This window comes from Lonchura striata, chromosome 1A (assembly GCF_050655825.1).
Source record: "Lonchura striata isolate lonStrDom1 chromosome 1A, ASM5065582v1, whole genome shotgun sequence".
Classification (NCBI taxonomy): domain Eukaryota; kingdom Metazoa; phylum Chordata; class Aves; order Passeriformes; family Estrildidae; genus Lonchura; species Lonchura striata.
Window position 1 is genome coordinate 29,665,781 of NC_140741.1, and position 15,229 is coordinate 29,681,009.

Sequence of the window (15,229 nt, forward strand, 5' to 3'; positions counted from 1 at the left end):
TTCTTTTCTTCCCACTCCATAATTTGTTTGATTTTGTACCTATAGAAATATTCTCAAGTGTACCAAGATGGACGGGAACTCATAAGCAAATAGTGGAGAACTGGATAACTGAGAAAGGGGGAAAGGGCAAACCATGAAATAGGAGAGTATGGCAGTTTACAGGCAAAGATGGTCCATTTGGTGGCTCGATGGCATTGTCTAACATATCATTGAAATCATTGTAGCTTCTTTTCTGAGAATGAAGTCTGGGTCTAACAGCCCAGCTGCTGGGAACATGGTGCTAATGACACCTGGGTTGTGGGTTTGACACCCTTATGGACCATTCAATTTAGAGATGGACTTGATTCTTGTGGAACTCTTCCAACTCAGAATATACTGTGAAATCTGCGTGGTGAGGTGGATAGCTTTATCTGAGACAAGGGGCACAAGATTGTTCTTTCTGTAAGCTCCACAAGAAAGTGGATACATTTTTTTTTTTTCTTCTTAAGCTGCCCACAATACCTCTGAATTTTCTTCTTAGATGCTTTCCTCCCAGCAGCTCATTGTTGGGAACAAATGCAATATCTGTCCGTGCTTTGTCAATGTGTCATTCTGGAAACTACCTTGATGGATAGAAATGCTCTGGTATGTGGTATCACGCTCGTTGTTTTATTAATAAACTTTTCTGAAAGATTTTAATAGAGCTGGCATGTAGTACCTACCATATAATAATGATGTCATACAGCATGGCATTTCAGGAGCTGGTACAACAGCCAAGTATGGCCCAATTAGTGCAGTAACTGTGTAGCAGCAGAATCAATGTAGAAATCTCTGATGTAATTCCTGCAAGGGTAAGAAAGGGCAAGTAAGCAGGCATAGCATATTGCTATTAATCAGTAAACATTATGATGCTGGTATAACATCTCCTCAACTAGCCCTAGTACAACATATGCTGCATTAGTAACATATGTCACAAATTTTGAGGTCTTATATAACATGCACTATCTGTACAAAAAAATTAATAAATCACTTCCACGTGAAAAATATATATCCATAGCTTAGCATTTTCGCTGCTCATGTTAGGAAACTTTGAATACTAGTGTTGTATTTTACTGGGAAGACAGTCAACAGTACTGCCCAAAAACTCAGTATAAGCTTAAGGTTGAAAACAGATCCCATATCACATTGTGCAGGAAATACTTCCCTGCATGTATTAGTTTTACATTGTAGAGTAGTGTATTTGGGTGGGAGCAAGAGACACTACAGACAGTGGGTAGATGGAGGCTGCAATGATAGTGAGAATATCTAATACGTTCTCTTCACACTAGATGCTAAAATTGTACTTCTCTGGAAAAATACTGTTATTAACATTGTACCTGAAAGGAGTGCGCTTAGCTTATATAAATGAAATCTGGATAATGCCTTTCAAGTCAGGTTTCCTTTACTGTAGAACTTATTCAGTGTCTAAGAAAAAAATGCATGAGAAGGCGTCAGTGTTTACATTGTGACTGTTTAGTTGTTTGAAGTCATGTGCTTCCATTTTTTTGTTTTGGGTTGATTTTTCATATTAAGATACTGATGATGTAATTACCTATAGATACTTAAGGTCCTCATATTCTTTGTGACTTTTTTAAAAATTTTGGTCTAAAGAAGTCTGTTTGGAGGGTAGAATATGAAAACTGTATCTCAGAGAAATAAAAATCCACTGGATCATATTAGATAAAACTGGTATGGGGACATTACTTCTTTATATACAATATTACTGATATATGTACTGGAATGTATGTGTTCAAGATAAATATTTAGATTTTGCAAATATGTTTGGAAAAAATAGAAGGAGAATTAAAAGCATTAAATTAGCTGGGAATCCTCCCACACCTTCCTTTCTGTAGTGAATGTTAGAGAGTTTAAAAGCTTAATGTATTCAGCAAAATTAAGGTGATAAGCACATGAGCTTGCTTTTTAATTTTTTCCCTGAAAGACAATAAATTTTACTTTGTCTGACTGTAGGATAAAACTGTCAAGATGAATAGTTACCATGCAAAAGTATGTCTGTCCATAGCCTGAGCAAAACATAAAAAAGAGTCTGATCATAATTTATAAACTTGCTCATGGCCAGTAAATTTCTGACACCAGAGAAGTTTTGAATCTAGTTTAAGAATGCAAAATGTAGATTTTTCTCCAGGTGAAAGAAATCCAGACAAAAAGTTAGTTTTAAAAGTTAAAATAATTCAATCCTGTTCTCTTGCTAGGGCACAAAAATCACTTCTAGCTGACTTTACTACCATACATTGCAGTTATGTTTACCAGTAGTTCTGTCTGCTGAGATTTATTCATTCCCCTGGAGGTAGGTTTGAATAAGTAAGTGGTGGATATCACTATGCTTACAGTAACGCATGGGTACTCTGAAGAATATAAGGTCGTATGAGAGAGACCTTCATTTTCTCTAGTAGAATCATTTAAACTGGGAGTGAAAGCAGAGGTTCAGTTGTAGCAGACAGGAGTTCAGCCAGAGATGCCTGGACCTGCCCAAGGGCTCCATTCTCCTTTGGAATCTCCAATGGAGAAGTGAGCACCCTGTATGGGCAACAGACCAGCAGCAGAAAACTGCTTCTGACTGGATGAGCAGCAGAGCAGTGGATGTTATACTGAACAGAAGAGAGACTTTGAGCCATTATCTGACTAGACAGCTCTTATTTGTAATTTCTTCAGAACATTGCTCTTCATATCAAGATATGTTTTCTCCTTTTTAATTTTTTAATTTTTTTCTTTTATTTAGGCAAAAATATATTTGATATTTATAGGACAGTGAATGATTTGACACAGACTTCCTGAATGCTTCTGGAGAAGAAGAAGTTTTAGGAAGTATGATAATGTGTTAATGGTCTGAGCCACAGCTATACTTATTTTCAAAAATTAGACTCTTAAACTAAAGAATTGCATAAAAATATTTATCTTAATTCTTTCTGCTACCATTATTAAGCACATATAGCTGAAAAGATAAAATATGGCTTTGGAACAATGTGATTAATTTTTAAAATAAGGCTATACAAAATCAATGTGGTATGTACTAAATGAACTAAAGACAGGCTAAATTACATGGGTCAAAGACTATGGCCAATGGAAAACCCTCTCAATCAAATGAAAATTTTCTTCCTTATGGGTTAATGCAGGTTATTTGTCCTGACCCACTGCCACTCATTCTCCTTATCAATGTCCTAGAGAAAAAGTGAAATATTTAAAACTGCCAAATCTTCCAGCTATGGGTTTTCAAAACAAAAGTGGTCAAGGGCAGCTGTGCAAATGCTGTACATTCAAACAATGCATACTTTAACACATGGCAAATTCAAAGTCTTTGATCTTGGTACAAAGAAAACTCACTGCTGTGAAACATGCTTCTTTCCTTACATGATTTTGTAAATATTCTGGAAAATTTGAGAATTTTCAATCATTTAAGAATCAGTACATTCTTGTTCTGCACCCATCTCCCCTACCTTATTAAGTCATGAAAGGCATACAGATTTCAAGCAGTATCTTTTGGATAGGACAAGAGGACCTGTTCTTAGAGAAAGTTAGTAGGAAGCAAACACAAACTTTATGGATCAGGAGAGATTTTGTCATACTCATTAATCTTGATTTTCCCATCTAATTGTGCATGTCCTTTTTGCCCTTTTCTCCTGAAATGCAAGAATTTTTTGTGTCTGAAGGGGAACAGTTTCTATCTAAATAAGTGTTTGAAAACGAGCTTCCACAAATCCATCACCTTCAAAGGAAGTGTTACAATTAAATTATAAAATGCTGAAATCATGTTCTTCCCTACAATAGAGACAGAAAAGAACAAGGTTCTGCCACCTGCATCAAGAAACTAACTGCAACAATTCATTTGACACCTTCTGTGAGGTTTTGAACTTTCAGCTGTCAAAGACTTCCATGAGTTATTTCACAGCATCCTGAAGTGAAGAGAGCTTCAGCATAGAAAGCATTATTTGTGGTGTACTTAGCTAAAGAGCACAGGCTGAATTTTGTTAAGTTGTTTCTTTCTGCTTAAGGAATCAGTCAGTGTCTTCCCATATGGTTCTGTAGAACTGAGATCCACTGAAGAAAATATTCCACTTCATCATAAAATATGATGTTTATTAAATGCACATTAAAAAAAAATTACTGGATACACCCAGAGCTTGCAGTGTTATTAGGTAGGACTGGATTAATCTGCCTGATTCTAGTAGAGTTTATTTGTAAAACATTACTTATTATGCTGGTGTAGGATATGCTGTACTGGCACTGCATCCCACACTTTTATAGTGACGATTACAGCTTTCAGCAGTCAAGCGACAAACTCCATAAAAGTACTCTGAAATTGCATTTTTGAAATTCCATCCCTGCCTACAACTATAAGCTCTGAAGAACTGAAATTTTAATAAAATAACTCAGGAGTATTTAATTTGCTCTACTCTGGATCTGCCACCTTATTACACCTATTCTGTAGGCTATTAAACTTTCAGTCCTGTAAAGCCTGCACTTGATCTTCAGAATGTGCAGAGATGCCAAGGTATGACTGAAGAAAGCATGGAAAAGCAGAGGTGCAAAATGCTATTGACTTTGTTGTGTTAGTTACAACTTCAAATGAGAATGCACAATCCTATTCTCTCTGTATCCACAGTAACAGGAGGCAGAGATGAATGAATAGAGTTGATTTAATTGTACAGACAAAAATAAAATTTTCAGGCCAGGAAAAAAGAACCATTGCATAAACACTAGACCATTTTCTAGTACATCCAGCCACCTAGAGACTGAGCTCATCATCACATTATGACATAAAATCAATATCTTGCAAAAGTCAGAAATAAGATCATGAAAGAGCAATGTGTTGTATCTACAAAGGTTGCATATATCCAGTTTGGTATTTAGGATATCAGACTTAGTGAAGGGAAAAAAAAGTCAAAAATCTTTCTTATTCAGAAGTGTGCAACAGTATGAGAAATAATAGGCCTCTGTTTATGTTTTTATTGAGATGAATTTGGATGGGTTTGAAGATCTCTACTTTCTGCAATAATCACTCCAATGAAGTGCCTAGAAAATAATGTTTTAGCAATATTTCTGTTATGACAATAATTGGTAAAAAGAAGCAGCAAAACTGAAGAAATCTTGTGGATATTGAGGGAGCAATAGTTATTACATCTCAAAAACATTTTCTAGGGCAATACTTGCACAACCCTGATCCTGTAGAAGGAGAGAGGATGATGAGCTCCCTTATACTGGGGAAAAGATCCTACTGATTATTTATTTGTATAACTATTGGAAGATTTATATCATTATAAATTAAACTGGTAAAGAAATATTGATGCAACAGGAAAATTACTGCTTTATTCCATAGGATTGGCATAATAAAAACCTAATTAACTCAAGTAATTGTACAGTGTAGAGGATCTTTTTTTATACAGTTTTTTATTGCATATGTCAACCCTTTATTAATGATATGAATGTAACCTATCTGCATTCAATTCATCTGCACTGGAGTATCTCAAGGTGAAATTTGGCCATGCAGGACAGGTTGACATGGGAATTAGTTCATTTTTTAGCACTGGGTTTTGTAAACAGACCCAATCCCATTACTTTCTTCCAAATGGAACCTGCTTCAGTGGTCATTCTACCCATGAGGCACTGTCATGCAATCACAGAATCTTCTGAGTTGGAAGGGACCCACAAGGATAATTGAGTCCAACCCTTAAGTGACCTGTACAGGGACTGAACCCATGGCACTGGCATTATTAGCACCATGCTTGACCAACTGAGCTAATCATCCCCCCTCCTGCATTTAAAACTAACCGCCTCACATAACATAACAATGAAAAAAAATTACCTTTTCCTTCCTTTTCTTTTTCCCCCAAAACCTTAATTTTCAGAGTTAGAGTGAAATAAGAACTTCTAAAAGCAGAGAACTGTACCTGAGTAACAGTTTAAAGGAGGCTCATTTGGATCCTAGTCTGAGCTGATGGACCAAAGATTTGAATGTGTTCCAAATGAACATCATAATCACTGAAATATTGGTTATTCAGAGCTCTGTTTCTCACTTTGGTTTGATCAATTCCTTCCTAAGCCTGAGAAACATTTACTGTCCAAATTCATTCTGTACAGTAGTTAACATTTAGTATGAAAACTTCCTGATAAGTGCAAGTACATACACAAATTATGGGGGATGGCCTCAGTTCCAAATCTAGGAGCTATTGTATTATTTTTCTTACTGCATTATACCATTATCATTATTGTTGCTGTTGGTATTGTTATTATTATTAATACTTAAGGATTACTTTAATCACTCTGTGTTGATTGGGACCATTAATTTAGCTTTACAATGAAAATGGGAGAAAATATAATGCCTTCTTTAAATATTAATTTATGGTGGAAAATGGAAAATGTACATGTTATGCATGTCTAATTTAATAAAGGTAACCATGAGGCAGAGTACATGGTTACCTATATATCTTATTTGTAACAAGAGCATTGTGGTAGTGATTTCAAGCAAATGCAGATGTTTGTATGAAAGACACAAAAAGAAATGGTGAAACCGTGCCTTTTAATGAAACTGCAACCAAATATTTTATCCAAGATGTAAAATAAAAGGAAAAAGAAAAACAGAATACAAAAAAAAAAAAAAAAAAAAAAAAAAAAAAAAGCATGTTACAGGGACAAATTTGGAGGCATTTGTATCACAATCTGTTGTTGTTGTAAGTGTTGTAATTCAGCTGCAAGTCCTCAACTGAGAATTCCCCTGGGACAGAATGTCTCCTGTTGCTCCACTCAGTCTCAGCAGAAAACAGGTGTGTGTGTGTGTGTACTGAAAACACTGCTACTATATACATATTTCCATCCAGTCTGGGATCTGTTCAGAGATATGGTTGAACCAGATCTAAAATAAACACACAAGTGATCTTAAAGCTGCAGTGTGAATTTGTGCATGTGATCTTATGCTGAAGTGTTATATATAAGCAACACAGCTGGAGGGGACAAAGAGTAGATAAAATTCCTAAATCTCTGTGGGGTATATAGTTTTCTACATACACCATTCCAATACATCTTTATTAAAGTAATTTAAATGTATGCTGATTCCTGTCCTCCCTGCAGCACATATTTAATGGAATGTTTTTGTGCAACTGAATTCCTTCTATTAATTTCCTTTTGACTACTGATATCACTAAGAATTTCAAAATCAGTTCCTGAAAATTGGGATCCAACTGATAAGATGAAAATGGGATTAAAAAGGTGATAATTGAGATAGGAAGCTATGACGTCAGAAAGCCTTTCTAACAAGAAGTTAAATCCCACTGTTACCAGACTGGTGATCTTGGACAATACACTAATTTCATAACATCTCTGCAATGAAGCTGGATGCAGCATCAGTAAGGTTAAACCCTGCTGTACTACACTGCAACCACACATCTCTGCTCTGCTTACTACTCCACTGTGCCCCTGCCTGCCTCACACATTACTCACCACAGTCTCAAGGAAAAGCTGTCCTGGGACAGCTTTGGTTTGGGAGCAGAGGTGATTAGCTTTGTCAAAAGCTGTATATAATTTGTTCCTAATTTGTTCTTGGTCTTGGGTTTTAACATATTTTCTATTTAAATCTTGACTAGTAGATTTTGTAGTTGCCTCTGAATTACTATATGATAATGAAAGGCTTGCAGAAAGAGCCTCTAATACCAGTAATGAGAGACCTACAAAATGTTCACCCAAGCTGAAACTGTCCTTTGCTGAAAAGGCTGGTGAAAGGCTCACCTCTCTCATGCTTCCTGCACTTGGATGATGTCAGTGAGAGATGAGTGCTTCCACTGAAAGATGCTATTCCCAGGTGCATGACACAGAGTTCTCTTAATCTCAAAACTGCAATGTATAAGGTAGGGGAGAAGGGGAAAGTACAATCTGCATAGTTCTCCTGAAACAAAATGTACAAAATCTGCAAATTTATGTCTTCCAATGTTTGGCAGAAGGGAGGTGGCACATTAATCTTTTTCATCTTGCAAAATACCTTTAAAATCTGTAAATAATGCCTTGCCTTTCCTTTAACATTTGTGCTTATTTTATAGGTGTAACCACTGAATGTGATTTACAGTTTGCAAGTCATTGGTCTTTTATCTTAAAGAAAAGTATAAGAAGGAAACTAAAGCTCTGTGCTGAAGGACAGAAGACAGCCACAAGACATCCACAATTTTCTGAGAATGGCATGCTGATAGTGAGAGCATATAATTTTATGTCTCCCTCATGTAGAGTCTTACCTAGTGCCAGTAACAGTATAATATTGGATTAGACAGACATCATCACTGATCCTGAGTACTAGTACCTTTTTTTGTCCTTATTTTATTAGTGATATATTCTTGAAAATTGGTTATTGATGTTTGCCACTGAAAGCTCTGATTTCAGGATGTCCCCTTGGACTGTGACAACAGGTAAGGATGTCAGACTTCTGGATGACAGAAATCTCTCCAGAATTTTCAAGTTAACTTATTCTCACATCTCTCAGACTCACAAATATATGCATAAAATAAAATGTGCACAGATCTAAACAAGTTCTTGTATGAGGAGTTGTGGTGGGTTTGCACAGGAGTATTTAACCTTTATGAAAAAACCAAAATGTCTAGGCCTATACACAACACTGCAGTGATATCTTCAAACATCTCATCATTAGGAAATATATCAATTATCTATCTGGAGATTAACTGGTGTTATTGACACTGTAAAATGTACAGCTGAAATAAGTAGAACCGTATTTTTAAAGTGATTACATGTAATTTTAAAAAAACCCAAATCAGTCAAGAGACAACAAGATTTGATAACATTCATATACACATATGCATGACTTTCATGTATATATATATATATATTAACAAACAGACACAGAGTATTTTTGAACTCTGAAATAAACGTTCTGAAATCAGGTAAACATCTCCAGTATATCTGACAGGTGTTTGAAGGAACCACAGTTGAACTGTAAGGCACCTGACTACTGATACTTGAAAACAAAATGAATTCAACTGTTGCAATTTTGCACAAGTTCAATGGAGGTTTGAGAGGTTGCTTTTTTATTGTTAGTGTGTTTTAATTAATTCAGCATTTCTAAATAGATTATTTGTATGCAGATACTACCACAAGTAACACATAAAAAAATAAGATACCACCCAAATAAGTGTAAATCCACCTTTGTAAAACTAATACAACTTCCTGTCATTTTTGCTATAAAAAAAGTGTGGTTAATCATGTGAAAATATTGGTGCTTTCTCATAGGAAATGTGACAAGAACCTTGATTGCACAGAAATTAGATAGAGAAAAATGCCAATTCTTCAGTGTCAGACTAACTGCTTCTGTAAGAAATATTGGATGCAGAATATTTTTTTTTTGTTTGCTATAAGGATGCTTTTCCCACAGGTTGCTTTATTTTTTTTCCAATTGAGGAAGAGATTGAACTATGGAAACAATAAACATAGTTTTCAGTCTGTCTTTATCTCTCTGATTCCTCTGCGTTGCCCTCCATCCTAATAACTATGCACTAATGTGCAGGACTGATTTTTGGAAAATACAACTGGCAGCGAATTTAAGACAGACAATGGTTTCTAGCTGTATTCATCATGACTCTGTGTAGCCCTCTTTTGAGGATTTCCTTGAGATCTACAGTAGAGGCCAAGCTCAGTTCAGAACATGATAGTTTTGAGTGTTTACAGCAGAAAACCTATAGTAACCTGCCCAGTCTAAGACCTCCAGGTCTGCAAATGACTCCTCTGATATTTAGCCAGAATTGTTTGCAAATGCTTGCATTTGGTGTCAGGAACTGGTAGCAGAACACAACACATTGGGGCTTTATGGGCTACTTCTTGAGAGAGAGGACCAAAGGAATATGGGGAATGATTGTTTAGAGAAAGGCAGTTGTAAGATGTTTTCTCCCTTGTCTCTCTAAAGGACTGGAAGCCAAAAAAGGGAAAACGAATAGTGAGAGAATCTGGGTTGGAATCAGATACCCAGAAACAGAAAGGAGATGACTAATGAGGTTAGTGCTGGACTCTAAGAAGAACAGGACAGGCTAGAATATAGAAGAAAGAACCATTGAAAAGGGATAGGAAAATAAAGATGCATGGCATGTAAAATTGGTGAAGAGCTAAAGCACATGGAGAAGCAAAATCGCCAGAGAAATGGACTGAGCCAAGGAATTGGGAAAGAAAGGTGAGAAAAAACTATGGCTTGGGGGTGAGGCTAATTTCAAATTGGGACTAATTTCAGCAAAAGGAAAGCAAGGAAATGTAGACTGTTAGACTGGCTAAAATGATTGACAAAAGACAGACTGCAAGTGGGATGGTTGGAGGGACTGTAAGAAATGAGGGAAAGGCAGGCTAGGACTGGAATTGGAGAATAAACCACTAAAAGAATTTTCTGGGAAAATTTGCTTGATTTGTCACAAGAAACCTGTGAGAGCATGCTCATGGAACAGTGAAGTGACCTGGTAGACCTTGGGGGTGAATAAAAGAGAATCTGAACTAAGAAATGTGTCATGAGGATCAAACATGGTATCAAATCTCATGGAGCCCATGGCTTGGAGTGATTTAGTTCTCAGTCTATCAACTACTCTGTGAAATCTGCTGTCAGGTGTCCCATAGCTGATCAATATAGGACCTTAAAGAGGTTAATAATCTACTCCTTATTCTATTAGAACAGATGTCAAAAATGGGCATGGACAAGCCATATTTCCATTCAAAATTTTAAATAGAATATTCAGGTGAGAAGGAAATTAATTTTAATTTTGTAAAAAAACATATTGCAAAGGTATTTTTCTTGTTAGATATAAGTTAATTTAAATTTAGGTTAAAATAATTTGTGAATAGTGCAAACTTTAGCATGTAACATTAAAATAATGTCATAATGCATCACATCACATTGCTGGTCATGCTGAACCAAATTCCTTTATAGCAAGTGGTTTTTTTTTTTTTTTTCCATGAGTATATGTATCACTTTTTTCTCCTTTATGGATAAGGTTATCTCTGTGGATGAATACAAATACACTGTTGCCAGGCTGGTAACAGAACATCAATCTCTCATATATACAAAGCAAAATTTAATAGTGGGAAAGGAATGAAAGCCATGGAAAATATTTTAATGGCCCTTGCCTTCCTGTTTTACAGGGCAATCACCTGTCTCTGTATTATCTGGGTCCACCAACTAAGTTATTATCCTGCTTCCTTTGGTACCTTTCAATTTTTAGTTTGCCTTGTGTCATGGTTTGACACTGGCACAATGCCAGTGCCACCATGAAAATGCAATCTCTGAATTGAATGCTGTGAAATGCGATTGAGAACAGAGCAAAGCAGGCCCAAGCTTAATAACAAGAAAAAAACTTTATTAAGCTACTAGTACTATACTACTATAAAAGGAAAAAAAAGAAAAAAACACACATAAAATTCAAAATGAAAACCTTCCAAAGCTTTCCTCCTCCCACCACCCAACTCCAACAAACCACAGCGAGACACAATCTGGACCCCAATCAGGTTTCCACCCTCCAGACAATCGATACTCAGTCCATCGAGGGAAACATGAGTCTCTCCTGTACCACAGACCCCCCAAGAAACACAGATGCCACATCTTGAGTTCCCATGTCACACATGGCACCGCCCGGAGAAAAAGTTTGCCATGGTGACTCTCTCCTTTCCATGCACAGTGTTCTCACCACTAATGCATGGATGGACAGACTGCTTTTAGGATTTTTCCTTTCAAGGATGCCCTGCCCAGAGGGGAAAAACCAACAGTTCAGTTTTTCATTTTTGGGACCACAGTCCCCCCCCATTTTCCCCTGGGGCAGAGGGTCCAAGAACAGAGATCTTCTTCTCTTCTTCTTCTCTGAAGACCAGGGGCACCACCACAAACCTCCATAACTTTTCTCTGTTCACTCCACTTCTGTCTTTTTCCCAGCTGAAGCAGGTCTCTTCGGCTCACTGGCATCCTCCTAAAATACAGTCTCTCTTGGAGGAGAAAATCAGTTCAGTCTGTGGCTACCAAGAAAAAATCCAGCTAAAACCCACTCCATCATGTCCTCCCACCTAGAATTTCTCCTTCTAACATCCCAGGGTCCAAGCTGCCTCTCTTCCTCTCTTTCAAACTGAGGAGGAGAAAAATTTCACAAAGCTTTCACTTCTCAAGGAAGGGTTAAAAGTCCCAACTCCCAAGGATGGCTCGATGCCCAGGCTCCAGCTCCCAAGGGCAGCTGGGCACCTTGCGGCCCTCCCGCTCTTCTCCTTCCAGTGGTGAACTGCTGATAAAACTGCTGCTGCTGTCTCTTTCTCTCTCTCACTCTTTAGAGAGAGAGACTCTGGGGAGGGGAATGGAGACATCCCAAATTTCTCCACCCTTCCATCTGCAGGGGCCAGGCCCAGTTCCAGTCCCTCCACCCTTCGACCTACCTCCGAAGGCCACATGGCTTTTCCCCTCCCCCACCCAGCCACGGCCGGGCAGGGGAGAGGCTGCACTGCGCTGACCGGAACCAAAGAGAGCGAGATCTCCTGGGAATTCTGCTTTTAACCCCTCTTTCTTCTCAGAGGCATGTCCACCTTCAATTGGTCAATATCCATATTGACCTCTTCCTTCCGAGAAAATTCTTTTTCTGTGTCAAACCACGACACCTTGTGAGAAAGAATGCTGGGTATCCAAAAAGCTGGTCTCTGTGGAAGATCAGTAGCCCAGAAAGGTAAGTGTCCAGGAAGTCAAGGCAGCTGGACTATCCAAAGATAACCAGTTTGAGGAAATGGGCAGTATGAGCATTTACCAGCTGGGCAGCCTGTGAAGGAAAGGAGACAGGTACCAGGAGACTCTCCAAGTAGGAAACACAGGTGTTCTGCCAAGGTATGGCCAAGAGCTTTGAGGAGTAGATTGCATTGTAAGTGGTACCATGGCAGAAAGCTTAATGATTTGGCTGCCACTCTTGGATTAGTCATTTCTATTGAAAGCTGTGACCAGCCTTTGGGATTTGTTTATAATTGTATCGTTGGGGGCCTGATGACAGGCCTAAATGACAGTCCTGACATTTCATCTAACATTTGCCAAAACTGTGGCAAGATCAGAATGCTTAAGACAATGTAGTTCTTGGCAATGTTACAGTTTCCTTGGCAAGCTAAACCAGAATTTTGTTAGCCAGAAAATATAATTAGTTTGATAGAAAAGTGGAGAAATAACATGAAGAAAGAAAACAAAACAGGAAGGAAGGGCAATAATGGGAACCCAGTTCCAACAGGTGGCATTATGCAAAAATCAGCTAAATCACATCAAATGTTTTATTTTGCTGGCCTAGTAGACCCAGGATGCCTGATCTGGTGAGGAACACTCAAATACAGATATGCCCAAGCCTAAAATCATAGGAAATGGTGGTCTGGAAAAGTAGAAATGAAATTGAGACATCAGCACCTCTTTGATCACTGTCCAATTAACACTGCCTGACAAGTGACATTCCACTCTCATAAACATCAATTAATTGAACACTTTTTGGGAATATTACAATAAGTGTACCTTCAAGAGTTATCTCAATTTATTCCAGTACTATGTGGTGTTCTGACAAGAAAACTGCAATTCTGTTTATTGCACATCTTTAAATTTCAGCAATCTATTTTGTATGTTTGGGGTTTTTTTTCCATATCCCTCTTTTGCCTATCTGATACAAAATTTCATGTAACAGGCTGAACCAGCTCTGAAATTGTAAGCTGGCATTTGTTATTTTGGACTACTTATCACACAGTCTTTTGCACATTCTTTCTGTAGAAGGAGAATGAACTTTATAAGTGCATCACCTCCGACAATTGAGATGTGGGCAAGTGATGAAGGGCTGTTACAATTCACTGAGCATCTTTCATTCCTTCTGCAGACTCATGTAAGTCATCTCCTTCCCTATCACTCCTCCATAATGTCCCAGTCCCACTGACAACGTTTAGACCGGATGCCCTTTCCAGCACTTGATAAAAATAAAACACGGCAAAGCAAACCCCCAAATCCCTATTGGAATCATTAGGGAGAAGAATAGCTCACCTGAGATGGTTTTTGTTACCACAGGTTAACTTCCATACTATGGGACATCCAATCTGAAAGTTCAAAATGAACAACATACTGTTTTGAATATTCTGACCAAATATGAGTGAATGATTAAGCCTGAAAAAACACTGTCTAGCATGTCAGAAAATAACAAATATGTTTTCTTCTTCCATCTAACCTTTCTAGCTGTGATTTTTGTCACTTAGCTAAGGTGGTATATTTCTGAGGCTTTTAGCAGCCTCATTCATCTCTGTCCATAGCTGCTTCCAAATAATGTTTTCTGCTTTAATGATTAGATTTTCCATTTCAGTGCTGTGTGTCTGCTTGTGTACTTGTCCCTTCTGTGCATGCCTTGTCAATGTAATTAAACATTACAAATGCCCATTACAATGTACACTGGAGGAGAATACTCCCAGCAGCACTGCCAGATGCAATCCTCCGGCACATATCACTGTAGTTAATGCACACATCTTTCAGCAACTGCCACAAGTGAGTGGATCCCTTCTCTCATCCACCAGGCTGTATCCAAATGTTTTGTTTCCTTTGGCCAGCTTTAATGCTCTTCTCACATGGGTCTTGTTTTGTAGTAGCAAGATCTAACAGTTTCTGTAGCCTTTCTGTCTCACAGCAGATAATATGTCCAGAAACAGCCCTCAATAAAAGGCAGTTGGCAACTCAAGGAAATTAATGAGGCAGCACCCAGACATCAGGGAGACTGAGGTGACAAGAAGGTGGGAAAAAGAAATGGTTGTGTTGGATTAGACAGTAATATTGTTCTTTGCTGATTTAAAACTTCACTTGGATGATGATTAAATTGTCATAGTGGGGTAATTTTGTGTTTCCCTTTTGGAAGACTGAAGTAGCTTCAGTAGTTTTTAAGGAACTCCTATATATGCCCCAGGCTTCCCATGAACATTAAAGATTTCCTCCCCACCCACATCCACCCCATGACAGAATAGCTGACCTAAGCTCTTCACACAGAGAGAGGACACAAAAACTATTCCTCATCATCTACTTCTAGTAGCTGCAATACTTTTGGGTGTTGAAATAAGATTGTAATTGGTGTATGTATCTGAGAGATGAGCTTGCATTTAAACTCAGTGAACAATTTCTGGGGTTTAATTCTCTTGCCATAAATGCTGCTTATCTGAAACAATCATGTTTAAATGATGAGACAGAAAATAATCAAGTACACCACTC